This window comes from Rhinolophus sinicus, linkage group LG07 (genome assembly GCF_036562045.2).
Source record: "Rhinolophus sinicus isolate RSC01 linkage group LG07, ASM3656204v1, whole genome shotgun sequence".
NCBI lineage: Eukaryota > Metazoa > Chordata > Mammalia > Chiroptera > Rhinolophidae > Rhinolophus > Rhinolophus sinicus.
The window spans coordinates 30,110,017-30,123,392 of NC_133757.1; the positions used below are offsets into that span (position 1 = coordinate 30,110,017).

General features: G+C 42.4%; 1 long non-coding RNA gene across 1 annotated transcript; it reads right to left on the bottom strand.

Moving 5' to 3' along the window:
- Positions 1–5,926: 5,926 nt before the first annotated feature.
- On the bottom strand, positions 5,927–11,523 carry LOC141572797 (uncharacterized). Its single transcript, XR_012498292.1, has 3 exons — positions 11,393–11,523; positions 8,666–8,758; positions 5,927–7,487 (listed from the first exon to the last, which is right to left on the bottom strand). It is a non-coding gene; the product is annotated as an uncharacterized LOC141572797 (long non-coding RNA).
- Between the last annotated feature and the right edge of the window lie 1,853 nt (positions 11,524–13,376).

Below are 13,376 nucleotides of genomic sequence, written 5' to 3' on the forward strand. Positions count from 1 at the left end.
CTTCCATTCCAGAAGTCCTCCGTGATTTTAATTTGCATTTTGATGGGTTCTGCATGCACAAGCTCAGATATTTTTTTATAACTTTACTCTTCAATTACAGTTGACATACAATATTATATTAGTTTCAGGTATACAGTGACTAGACATTTATATAACTTACAAGGCGATGACCCCGAGAAGTTTAGTACGCATCTGACACCACTCATAGTTATAACAATATTATTGACTATGTACCCTATGCTGTATACTTCCCATGACTGTTTTTATAACTGGAAATTTATACTTAATCCCTTCACCTTTTTCGCTCATGCTCCCAACTCAGATGCTGTTTTTATCTATGGTTGGACACACTCACTAATAAATGATGTGCTTCTATGTCCGTGTGTATGCTTGCTCTGAAAATTGACAGAGGGCTCAACTACCTCCTTCAGAAATATGAGAGAAAAATTCAAGGATTTGCTATAGTAATAATCCCCAGAGGCAACTGGTCCAGTTACTATTAATGGGTAATGAATTGCCCCCACATTCAGCTGTTTAAAACAACCATTTCATTTTGCTTATGATTTTGAGTCAGATTTAGAAGCAATTCAGCAGTTCTCACAGAGCACTTTCAAGCTGTTGCCTTCAGATGTTGTCTGGGGCTGCAGTCATCCAAAGGCTCAACTGAGCTGGATGTCCACCAGGTGACTCATGCACATGGCCCGCAGCTGAGACTGGCTGCTACTTGGGAACTTAGTTGGGGCTGACCAGAAGCCTATATGTGGCTTCTCCAGTGCAGTGTCCCCTTGGACTTCTTCCATGGTGGCAGGGGCGGGCATCCCCAGAAGAGTGTCCTAAGAGGACCAGATGGAAGCATTATGGCTTTTCCTGACTTAGACTCAGAAGTTATGCCGCATCACCACTGCATTCTATTGGTTACAACTGAGTCACTCAAATAGGCCCAGATTCACGGAGAAGGGACAGTGACATTGGATCTTAATGAGAAGGAATTTTCATTTGCTAAACACATTCTCCAGAATGATAAACCCCAAAGACAATTAGACTTCTTCCCTTCATTGGTTTTCTAGCTAATTAAGTACTGAATTTTTCCCTTTCTTTTCTCTTTTTTATTCTATACTGAGGAAAGCAATTTTATCCAGTTTTCCTTGTTTACCTTTTTAAATTCTCAGTTCACAGAGGAGTAAAAAATATATCTCTGCTGTTTACTCATTTATTATTTCATTTGACAGATGTGGATTATGGACTTGGCACTATACCAGAAGCTAGGACTGCAAATGGTTGCCCGCCTGCAAGGAACTCATGATGGGGCAAAGTGAGAAAGTGAGCCCTGTGTTTTTAGTAATTCTACAGCTGTGTGTGTGCAACTGGTAATAATAACGACTATACCCGTGGTAAGATCAATGCTGTGGAATTGGAAGGCAGAAGTTATTTCTGAGATTGGAGGAGGAAGGATAGGCAGAATTTAAAGAGCCTCACTGGAGCCAATCATTGCAGCAGTGACGGCCACCTGGCTCAGATTCAGATATTTGGGGTGGAGGAAGAAAAATGTAGAAAGAGATTCATTCTAGAAATGTTAATTTTCTGCTCTTTGCCTAGAGCTCTACCCGGGAGGGAATAGATGTTGACAGACACTATTTGACAAGAAAAGCAAAACTCAGAAATGGAATGAAATGATAAATGATTTCCAATGTCTAAGAATCTGACTTCTCTACGTCTGGTTCCTCTCCTCATTGTTAGTAAACTGTGAACAACTCAGCGTGACCAATGAAATGTTCAAAGCCAATGCTATTCGAGCTACTGAGTGGGCATGTCTCTTTTCATCTATTCATCTGTGCACTAAGTATTTATTGAGTACCTACCATGTGCCAGGAACACGCTAACCGTAAGAGACGACTCGGTGAACATAATATATCATATCAACCTTGTTTTTGGAACATAGTTCTGTTTTGGTCAAATGTGCTGAACTTGTATAAAGGGAGTTGGTTACCATTCAATCCAAAACCGAACAGGAGTAGTCACTTCTGGAAAGAAATTTGATTTGGCTTAAATAACATAAAAAAATGTCAAATTCTTGCATGGTGAGAATTATACTGCCAGAACCACGTGTTAAGTCCTGGGATGCCCGTGTTAATGCTTCGACTAAAGACTTCTCGGATCTCTGGGATTCGGTGTGATTTCCTTGTTGGAGCAGCGTGTTGCCAGGTTAAAATGTTGAATAATGGTGTCAAGATAAGAAGGCTCAATGGTGCATCAACGCTAATATTTCTCCCAGGGATCATGGAGGAAAATCAATTGGCCATTAGTGGAATCCTGATGAAGACAAGCCTCCTTCTTAAAACAAACGGTAACTGGGACCGTCCATGATGGACAGAACATCATGTCATGTTTTCTCAAAGTGAAAAATCTCACGAACAAAGAAATTCTCACTGTTACATTTCTTTTTGTCCTTCTGATTAAAATATGGTCCCTCTCCTTTGGGAAGAAGTGTTTCTTAATCTGTTTTCAGATACATATTTTATATCAACTGCAGTGACTCACCTTGTTTTCCAAATGTGTATTCCAATCCCTTTTCAAATATGTGTTTGCTTGTGAGTAGAAGAGCTTCCCTTTGCTGTAGATTGTAGAACAATTTCTGGAAAGGTGGAGTGAGCAGGGGAAACTGGAGCGTACTCATGCATGAAAAGAAAATGTAAACCTGCTATTCCCAGAACTGAGGTGTAATAGTTCCTGGCTTCTGCTGGTGGTCAACTCACTCATTTCTTCCTATATGCAGCTCTTATGCATTTTGTAATGGCAAAAGCCATATTTCAAAATTTCCGAGTCTGTGGCATTTGGCAAATCATCACTTGTTGGACTTCAGGCCCCCAATCACGTGCCTGCAGACACTGTAGGATTAGAGATAATGGTAGGAAAACTGGGGGTATTGGCACATGCTGGTTATTTCTGGCAGCTTTCCAGAAAGGAATAGTCTAGGGAGCAAGTTTGGCTGAAAAGTGGCATGACTGAATGCAGGAAGGAAAGAAAATAGAGTTTTATAATACAGACTCTTTCTGCCTATAACCTGCAATCTAAGTTGACTTAAAGTCCCATATTTCGGAGATTTTCAAGGTGACTTAAAGTCCCATACTTTGGAGATTTTTCAAGGTTAGAAATCTGAATTTTGTACAAAATTGATAAAAAAAAAAAAGAGGTAGAAAAGAAAGATATTTAGCAGGAGGTAAAACTGATAGGATTGAGATAAATGAAAATCTGATTCCCCATTTAAATCCCTTTAATACCTCTCATCAAACATTCTTCACAAGAAAAGAGGCACAGTCTGGCTTAGATGTACCTGGGAAGGCTGGGCTTCCAGGCGGTGCCTCCCCTCCTCGGCTTGGCTCCTTCTTCCACCACGTGGCTCTTGTATCAATTGCCTCAAGGTGGAGGCCATTAAACTTTGGGCTTGAGGGTGAGCAGAGCATAAAGAAGCATGGTGAGGAGACAGGGATTATGGGACCCACAGATCTCACTCAGATAAGATTATTGGCCATTATGGGTCCCTAGAATTAACCAGAAGTGAATTCCAAACCTAACTGACAAAAGTCTGGGACCATTCAAGCCCTAAGGTGGTCCTGAGGCTAGAGCGTTTGTTCCTGCAGGAGGTAGGCTGCTAAACCCAGCAGTCTCTAGGGGGCATCTTCTCCAGTGCTCACCTCAGAGGTGGCCATGGAGGCCAGGAGGCAAGGGAGGTCCTCCAGGAGAGCAGAACCCAGGATAGCCAGACTGGCTGGGTCATGGGCATAGTACTTGCTGTTCCTATTCTGCAGGAAATAGTATGTGCTGTGCATCAGTGACACCGGTCACTTTTCTGAGTGGGAGTTTTATTGGATTTATCTTATTTCTTCTTGGTGAGACTTCTGGTTATTTTCACTCATGGAGGGACCATGTGTATTTTGTAAAAGTATGAATGTGCTTTGAACATGTGTTGAGCATGAGTGTGTCTGGAGGGATGTGGGAAAGCCAAAGAGGTGAACTGCGTAAGACAGTGGTTGGGTAGTTTTCATCCCAGTGATTTTTCTCCCTTTTTTCTTTCCCAGCAGAGCCATTGTGTTGTTTGAAAGTGACTCAGGCAAGGGGACTCTATTCCTGATTTTAGGGACAATTGCTGTTGTTTTGTGTGAAGTGTGGTAATCCCACTCCCCCTGCCATTGGTTGGTTTTATCAGTGGATTTGAATGTCATTCTGGCTGATGAGAAGTGTTAGGTTTCTAAGGAAATTTTCCAGGGAGAGAGAGCAAGAGTGAGAGCGAGAGTGAAAATAAGAGTGAGAGCAAGAGAGAGAGAGACAGAGAGAGAGAGACAGAGAGAGACAGAGAGAGACAGGGAAGACATCTTCTTTTATGCAGGAAGTTGTCATTTCTGTATTATTTCTGGATATGACTCCTGGAATGGCTTCAGACTCCTTGGATCTCTGGGGTATTCTCCTATGGGCAGTTTGATACAGAGAGAATCCAGATCCTTGTTGATGTCATTGAACCAAGTTAACCCATCTCCAAACTTCTTGTGATGAAAAATAATGTTTTCATTATTGTTTAAACCAGTTGATTTGGGCTTGTAATTATTTGCATTTTAATTCCCATGGAGTATAAAGAAGGAAAACTACATTCCTCAAATTGTCTTTCATATCCCTGTGACAATATTGTAACTACTAATTTGTGCTTTCTAATCCCTTTACCTTCGCCCCATCCCGCCCTCCCATCTAGCAATGATCAGTTCCCCCAGCTATATCTTTGAGTCTATTTCTGTCTTGTTTGTTTGTTTAATCTGTTCTTTAGAGTCCACATATAAGAGATCATATGGTATTTGTCTTTCTCCATCTGACTTATTTCACTTAGCATAATATTTTCTGGGTCCATCTATGTCATTGCAAATGGTAAGATTTCATTCTTCTTTATGGCCAAGTAATACTCTATTTTATAAATGTACCACCGTTTCTTTATCCAATCATCTATTGATGGGTGTTTCCATTGTTTCCATGTCTCAGCTATTGTGACTAGTGCTGCAATAAACATAGGGATACATATATTTTTTTGAATTAGTGTTTTGGATTTCTTTGGATAAACACCCAGGATTAGAATTGCTGGGTCATCAGGTAGTTCCACTTTCATTTTTTTGAGGAACCTCCACACTGTTTCCATAGTGGATAAACCAATCTGCTATCCCACCAAAAGTGCACAAGGATTCCCTTTTCTCCACATCCTTGCCAGCACTTGTTTGTGGATTTATTAATAATAGCCATTCTGACCGGGGTGAGATGGTATCTCATTGTGGTTTTTGTTTGCATTTCTCCAATAATTAGTGGCATTGAGCATTTTTTCATATGTCTGTTGGCCATCTGTATGTCCCCTTTAGAGAAATGTCTGTTCATGTCCACTGCCCATTTTTTAATTGGGTTTTTTTTGTTTTGTTTTTGGTATTGAGTTATATAAATTTTTTATGAATTTTGGATATTCAGTTCTTATCAGACTTATCATTGGCAAATATCGTCTCATCAATAATGTTGTAAAGATTACGTAGGGTGCCAGATGGGCGCTGGACTTATTAGGGAGACCATTTCATAGACTGTGTAGATGCCTGACCACTGCGCTGAAGCTGAAGTTGAATAATATTGAATGTCAACTATAATTAAACATATGCATATAAATATAGTCATGGGATGTGGAGTACAGCATTGGGAATATAGTCAATGGAATTGTAAAAGCTACATACGGTGTCAGATGGGTCGTAGATTGGGGGTGTAATAACTTGGTGAGGGGTGTAAATGTCTAACTATCACATTGTTTTCTACACCTGAAACTCATAAAAAAAAAAAATGAAGAAGAAGGAAAACTACAGGTATTGATGGAAATTTTATTCAGAATCTGTATCTCAGGGCTGGTGAGGAAAGGTCTGATAGAAGAGTCCTGTGGATAAATTACTGTTTGCCTGCTTGGTACAAAATTAGATGAATGGTGTTGTCTTCCAGAAATCATGGTATAAATTACACTAAAGAGTTATTTATCTGTAGAATCACGGAATGCTCTTTGCTGAAATAAACAATATACGGTTTGATTAGGTTTTTGGAAGGGTCACTTTTGAGGAGAGCTGTGCCATGGTTTTCTTTCAGAAGCTCTATTCTGAACAAGGATAGGAGGCAGGTCATTTGTTGTTTTTCCTCCTTCATAGGAAAGAAGCAGCCTGTGTCTTCACTTGAGCTGAGCAGTATAATAATCTCAATAAAACTTCCAACTTCGTTATGTGCAATTTCTGTTGGCTGCAAAGTTCCAGGCAGCTTGCTGAATTAGATCTTTCGCCATCATGATCCATATATCATCAGGAGAACAAACAGCTCCTCATATGAGGTCCCCAGTACTGATCTCCAGCCTACTTTCCGTCAGTAAAAATAAGATTTAGAAGACAAAGCTGGGGATGCTACTCAGCAATGACAATGAACTACAACCCCATGAACAACATGGGTTTGTCTCACACATGAAAAAAAAGGCGGACACAAAACAGAACATGCTGTATGATTCCTTCAAGTACAAAAAGAGGCAAAACTAAACTTATGTCAGAAGTCAGGAGAGTGGCTACCTTAAGGTGGGGATATACTGCTGACAGGATATTCTGGGGATATTCTTCTGGGTTGCTGGGAATGCTCTGATTCTTAAGCTGCTATAGGTGACACAGGTGTGTGTATTTTCTGAAAAGTCATGATTGCTCAGTGCTTTGGGTTTTATATTTTTTGAATGCTATAATTCGATTAAAAGTTTGCTTAAAAAATTACCTAACTGACCCTTAGAGGATATCTGTGGAACTTCACCTGCTAAGAAAGACCCAGGGTGGCAAAAAATGAGAAGTTAGAACTATTGCTTGTTTTCTCTTTTGTATTCATTTTAATCACTCCAATGCTGTTCAAACACCTGTTTTGGTCAGGGCTGTGGTTACAAGGGACAGAGCCAGAATTCCAAAGAGCTTCATCTCAAAGAGGACTTGGCTGAGTTAAAAATCTAAGGAAATACTGAAAAAACCAAGCCTGGGAAAGAAGAAGGATAATGCAGACAGGTCTCAGGAATAACAAAAGCCAGTTTCTCCAAAAGCATGGAGAACCCTCTTCCTCGTCTCTGGCACTCTGTCTATGTGTCGTCAGCCACCTTTTCTTTCATTACAGACTGTATCACTTCATGTGGCCAGAAACATTTGCACCAAGCTTTGTGCTGTGTACCTTCTAGCTTCAGCCATCAGAGGGAGACTCTCAGTATCAAATCCCAAAGAATCCCAAGCAAAGAAGTCAATAGCCCACCTTGGACTGGGTGTCAACTCTTGTCAACTCTTATTTGTCAGGTCCCATGAGAAACATGGTGGGATGGGTGCCACTTTCTAGAAAAACAAATACGGTGAGTGTTGGGCAGACAATCCTATAGATCTTCACTATAAAGATTCGCCTATTGTTTCCAAAGTAAAATAGAATTTCTGTAAGAAAAAAAAGAATACAGAATTAGGTTCACCCAATCCAAATTTCATTCAAATAATGTTACATATTTGAAAATATTTTCCATTCTTTTGAGCAACTTTGTTGAGGAGGCTAGCTCAGGCTAGTATGGTTGATTTTCTTTTTGGTGTTTGTCCCAGAAGGATGCTTGTTCTTGAGGATTCCTGAGGATCAGAGCCTCGTCTACATGTCAAAGATGGGGATAGAACAGGCATGATGCATGATTCCTACACGCCATGAAAAATGGCTGCAAACTGTGCCCTGGGGATTCATTTAGCCAGGAGTTCTGAAGCATCTTCCAGGCACCAAGCCCTCTGCAGGTGATAAGGGTATGAACATTCAAGACCTACTTTCTTCCACTGGTTTTCGCTTAGTCTAACCAGAAGCTGTTTGAATTCTGCCATCATCTCAACCCATTTACACAAACCCTAATTTTTAAGACAGTTTTCTTTTCTCAGAATTAGCTAGGAAATGTTTTCAAAATCTGTATCATGCCCTTTGCATGTTAAAAGTAGCACACGAAGAGACATGTTTACAAGGGCTGGGAGTCAGACGGACATGGCTTTAAATCCAGGTTCCCCACTTGCTTAATATGCCACCTTGCAATGTATTCACTCTTCGTAAACCCATTTCCTCATCTGTAACCTGGGAATAGTACTGGAATCTACATCACAGGTTGTTGTGAGGATTAAGTGTGAGGAGTAAGTGAGGTTGTGAAGATTTATACACACAGCTTCCTGCACCCAGCTTGGCACACAGAAAGTGCTCCATCAACATTAGCTACCACGTGATCTCAGCGTTGCTGTAACTCCACATCTCTCTGAAGACCCTGGGATCCTGCCTTCTTGTTTGTATCTGTGCCCTGGGCCTGTTAGACTAGGTGCTCTTCAAGGCAGGGCTGAGACTTCCCTATCTCTGTAATGCCCTCAGCAGTAGCCTGATGCCTCAATAAACGTGTGTGCAATAAATGTTTGCTGAATTGAATGTATGTGTGTGTGTGTGTGTGTGTGTGTGTGTGTGACATTTACTGACCTTTGGTTTATTCGCTCACTCAAGAACCAGCAGCTCTGCAGACCGACTTTGTATGCAAATGATGTCAGAGTCACCCAATCTGCACCTGGGAAGACAGAAACCTGGAACTTTGTTTTCACAGGCTTACCTAATTGATGGAGGTGATGGTAGAATTTGGAAGTCCTGGAGGTGCGGCAATCCAGAGCACGGGGCCTCCAAGTTCAGCGTGCTTTAGAATCACCTAGAGGGTTTGGTAAAACACAAATTCCTGGGTCCCACCTCAGTAGATCTGGAGTGGGCCTGAGAATTTGCATTTCTAACAAGTTTCCAGGTGGTGCTGATGTTGCTGGCCTGGGACGATCCTTTGAGAAACGCCGGGCAATTCGAGCATTGCTTCTCATGCCCTACTCCACTTTAGAATCACCAGGTAGCTCCAGCAGAGGAGTGAAATCAGAATCTCTGAGGAGTGGGCCCCAGGCTGTGGGGTTGACCCTTGAACAACATGGGTTTGAATTGCATGAGTCCACTTATATGTGGCTTTTAAAATTCTGTGTTTCAGTGGACCCACATAGTTCCAGCTGGGCTATTCAGCTCTCCAGATGATTCCAATTTTCATCCAGATTTCATAACCACCGCATTGTGTCAACCAAGACAAATGAAAATATCAAGGGGCAGAGATAAGGGTCTGGGTGAGAACCTTAGACCTATGGAGTATGACCCCAAATTCCTATATGTCAGGCACTCAGTCATGACCAGTGCTGACTGCCAAATAGCAAAAGAAGCCGCACATAGTTGTGGGAGGGATGCTCAGGTGTTGAAACAAGGAAATTTTTCAATTAGGCACGTGCAGCTGTGGAGAAAGCTACCAATGAAGGGCCTTCAGCATAAATGGGAAGCTCCTGGGTGGGCAGCAGTTACTCTGTCAGTTAAGATAACGCTCTGGCCAGGCCCAGTGCGCTCACTGTGGACTCTACAAAAGCAGGGACAGCTCGAGCGCAGAGACCCAGAAGGTCAACCTCACGGCCCATGAAATTCCCCGCACAAGCCTGCTTTTCCAGGTGCCACCGGAAAACGTCGCAGTTTTGTGGCTCGGTAAGTGCTCTTTTTTTTAATTCTTTTTCTGTTAAGTTTCCAAATGTACTTTGATGAAAATTTATCTCTAGTTGATTAATAACAGCCTATGTGTATGCAGCGCTTACATTTTTTGAGGTATTGTTCATGCATTATTTTACTGAACCCTTCTAAAAGCCTGTGAGTTACAGACTCGTATTATTGCAATTTTACAGGAAATGGAGGTCCAAAGTGGGTAACAGGCCCAAGGTCACACACATACTCAGCAGGTAGCAAAACCAAGATTCCAACGCAGGGTCTGGCTCCAGGGGCTTTCACTATCCCAGCAGTGCTCACAGTGGTGCAGTCTGGGGGACCCTAGTGTCTTAGAGATCCTTAAGGGGGCTCTAGAAGATCAAAACTATTTCCTTCTAAGACTAAGATGTCATTACATTTCACTCTCATTCTCAAAGAGGAAATTTCCAGCAAATATGTGATGTGTGATGAAATCATCGCTCTGTATATGCACTTGTGTAGTCCTGTGTTTTAAAATGTTCTCAGTTGTAATTTCTCCTCTGGTAAATATTGAAAGATATAACCCATATGAACACAAGATATAACCCCTGTAGTTCTCAACACCTGTAAGCGTTGTGACGGGGGTCCTGAGGGCAAAAAAGTTTGAGAGCCGGTACTGCCTCTGTGGTGATGGTCACCCTCCTGACGTGTCAGCCTGGAGGGACTTTGGTTCTCATCCAGCCCAGGGCCATCATGTCACAGCTTAGGAAACCAAGGTCCAGATTTCATGTGGTTCACAAAGCGGTCACCAGGGGCAACACCAGAACTATTAAAAGCACTGGGCCAACTTCTATGCATTTTAATTCTGTGAAACGATAAACGGAGGCATATTAAAAATGCTAAGAGTTTATTTGAGCAAACATCGATTTGAGTAAGGCAATAGCCAATCTAGCAGAGAGAAAGGAGCACCGAGGAGCTGTATAAAAACAAAGCCCTTTTATAGGTAGAAGGGAGCAGGAACAAAGAAGTTAATATGGGGCAAAGAAAGCAGGCTGGTGATTGCAGGGTTACTTTCCTGTGGTGGATGCTGGGGTCTGTCGGGCAGGTTACCTAATTCACGCTGAGGAGGTGATTCCTGATGGGCCGGGAGAGCTGAAACTCTGAGTCCACGCTGTGTGGTGACCTGGGACTTAGCATAAGCAAGTCCATTTGGGGCCTGTTATCTTGTTGTTGTTGTTGTTGGTTTTTAACAATCCCCACTGATTTGGGATAAGGAGACTAGGCCGGCCCTTTTCCACAGGTGTTCCTACATTACCAGGTGATGCCCCCTCTGCCGGGTGATGCCCCTCCCCTCTCCCCCCTTCTGCTTTCTGTGGCACATTCTTAGGTGGAAAAAAGGCCGGGCCCCTAGTGGTTTTGAAATCTGGCCCCGATGTTCACTGTGCTCACACCAATCTCTCCTTTTAAGTAACAGTTCTTTCCTCAGAACATTTCAAATCAAATAGAAATCAAATATATGTACATATATCACTGTGGAGTGGCACGCAGCAATCAGTTCCCTATTCATGCAAGCTGGTGACCAAGAGGCCCTGGTGCCCTGTGAAGGCAGCTGGGTGACAGGGACACTGTGTGGGAGGCTGGCCTCACGATTACCTGCTGTAAACAGCCTTTCAGAATTCTTCCTTTGGAGGATTTCCATACCTGAGAGATTGCTGGCATGAGGTTCTGTCGTTCTTTCCAAAGTAAAAGAGGTCTGCAAAGTTAAAGCAGGGATGAAAGCGCTGCAGGCTTAGGAGGCGGAGTGTCTTACCTCAGCTAGGGTTAGCTAGCAGGAAATTCGGGCACCGCTCTGACGGGGAACACCTCAGTCTTGCACGGCCCACGGTGGGGGCACACATCCTCTCCGTCTTCACCTTCAAGGTCCACCGGCTTCCTCCCGACTTGCCAGCAAAGGCAACAGAAATATTGCAGGCTGCTGACACCCCCTGGAGGCCAGTGTGGTGAAGTGTGACTCATCCTGGCATCTACTTCCCCCTTCTCCCCACCTTACACAGGCTACTGCCCAGGTCAGACTCCGCTGCCTATGCTGTCTCTTCCAGAATGTGTCTCTGCCTCCCCTCCCCTCCCCTCCCCTCCCCTCCCCTCCCCTCCCCTCCCCTCCCCTCCCCTCCCCTGTCCCCTCTCCTCCCCTGTCCCCTGTCCCCTGTCCCCTCTCCCCTGTCCCCTCTCCCCTCTCCCCTCTCCCCACTCCCCACTTCCACTCTATCTCCCTCCCACGCACTCTCTCTCTCAATCCCACTCTCCCCCATCTCTCCCTCTCTCCCTCGATCCCCCTCTCCCCCAGCTTCCCACTTTTCCTCCATCTTCACTCTCACCCCCTCACTTCTCCCTCTCTTAGCGTAATACCCTCAAGACCCATCCATGTTGTTGCAAATGGCAAGATTTCCTTTTTTGAATTACTGAATAATATTCGTGTGTGTGTGTGTGTGTGTGTGTGTGTGTGTGTGACATTTTCTTTATTCATTCACCCATTGATGGGCACTTAGGTTCTTTCCATGTCTTGGCTATTGTAAATAATGTTGCAATGTACATGGGGTACCTATATTTTTTTGAGTTAGTGTTTTTGTTTTCACTGGACAAATACCCAGGAGTAGAATTGCTGGATCACATGGTAATTCTATTTTTAAATTTTTGAGGAAGCTCCATACTGTTTTCCATAGTAGCTACACAAATTTACATTCCCACCAACAGTGCATAAGGGTTCCCTTTTTTCCACGTCCTTACCAACACTTGTTCTGCTATTGATTGTTGCTTTGCTATTGAGTTGTATTAATTTTTTTAATGTATTTTGGATATTAACAACTTATCAGATATATGATTTGTCAATATTCTCTCCAACTCAGTAGATTGCCTTTTCATTTTGTTGATGGTTTCCTTTGTTGTGCAGAAACTTTTTAGTCTGATATAGTCCTACTTGTTTATTTTTGCTTTTGTTGCCTCTGTGGTGTCAAATTCAAAAAATCATCACCAAGATTGATGTCAATGAGCTTACTGCCTGTATATTCTTCTAGGAGTTTAATGGTTTCAGGTCTTACGTTCAAGCCTTTAAAACCTTTTGAGTTAGTTTATGTGTATGGTGTAAGATAGTGGTTCATTGTCATTCTGTTGCATGTGGCTGTCCAGTTTTCTCAAAATCATTTATTGAAGAGACTGCTCCTTCCCTCTTGTGTTTTCTTGGCTTATACATGTATATTTTTAAATATACAATCCCCAATATATATTCCTGTGTATTCTTTCTCATTAATTAATTGACTATCTGTTCATGGGTTTATTTCTGGGGTCTCTATTCTGTTCCATTGATCTATGTGTCTTCATGCCAATCCCACACTATTTTGATTACTATAGCTTTGTAATATAGTTTGAAATTAGGAAATGTGATGCCTCTAGCTTTGTTCTTCTTTCTTAAGATTGCTTTGGCTATTTGTGGTCCTTTTTGGTTTCATACAAACAAATTTTAAGATTGTTTGTTTTATTTCTGTGGGAAAAAATGGCTTTGGAATTTTGATAGGGATTGCACTGAATCTATAGATTGCTTTGGATTAATGGCTACTTTTCTTGAGCACTTTCATATACTTCTCAGAACAATGCTGTCTTTTTAGTGTACCTAATGGGTAGGTAAGAAAACTGTGTCTTAGAGAGGCAAATAAGTTGCCCAAAGCAAAAGGCAGAGAAACATTTGTACCCAGGTCTCTGACCACAAAGCCTGTGTTTTTAACCGCACATATTTGACTTGT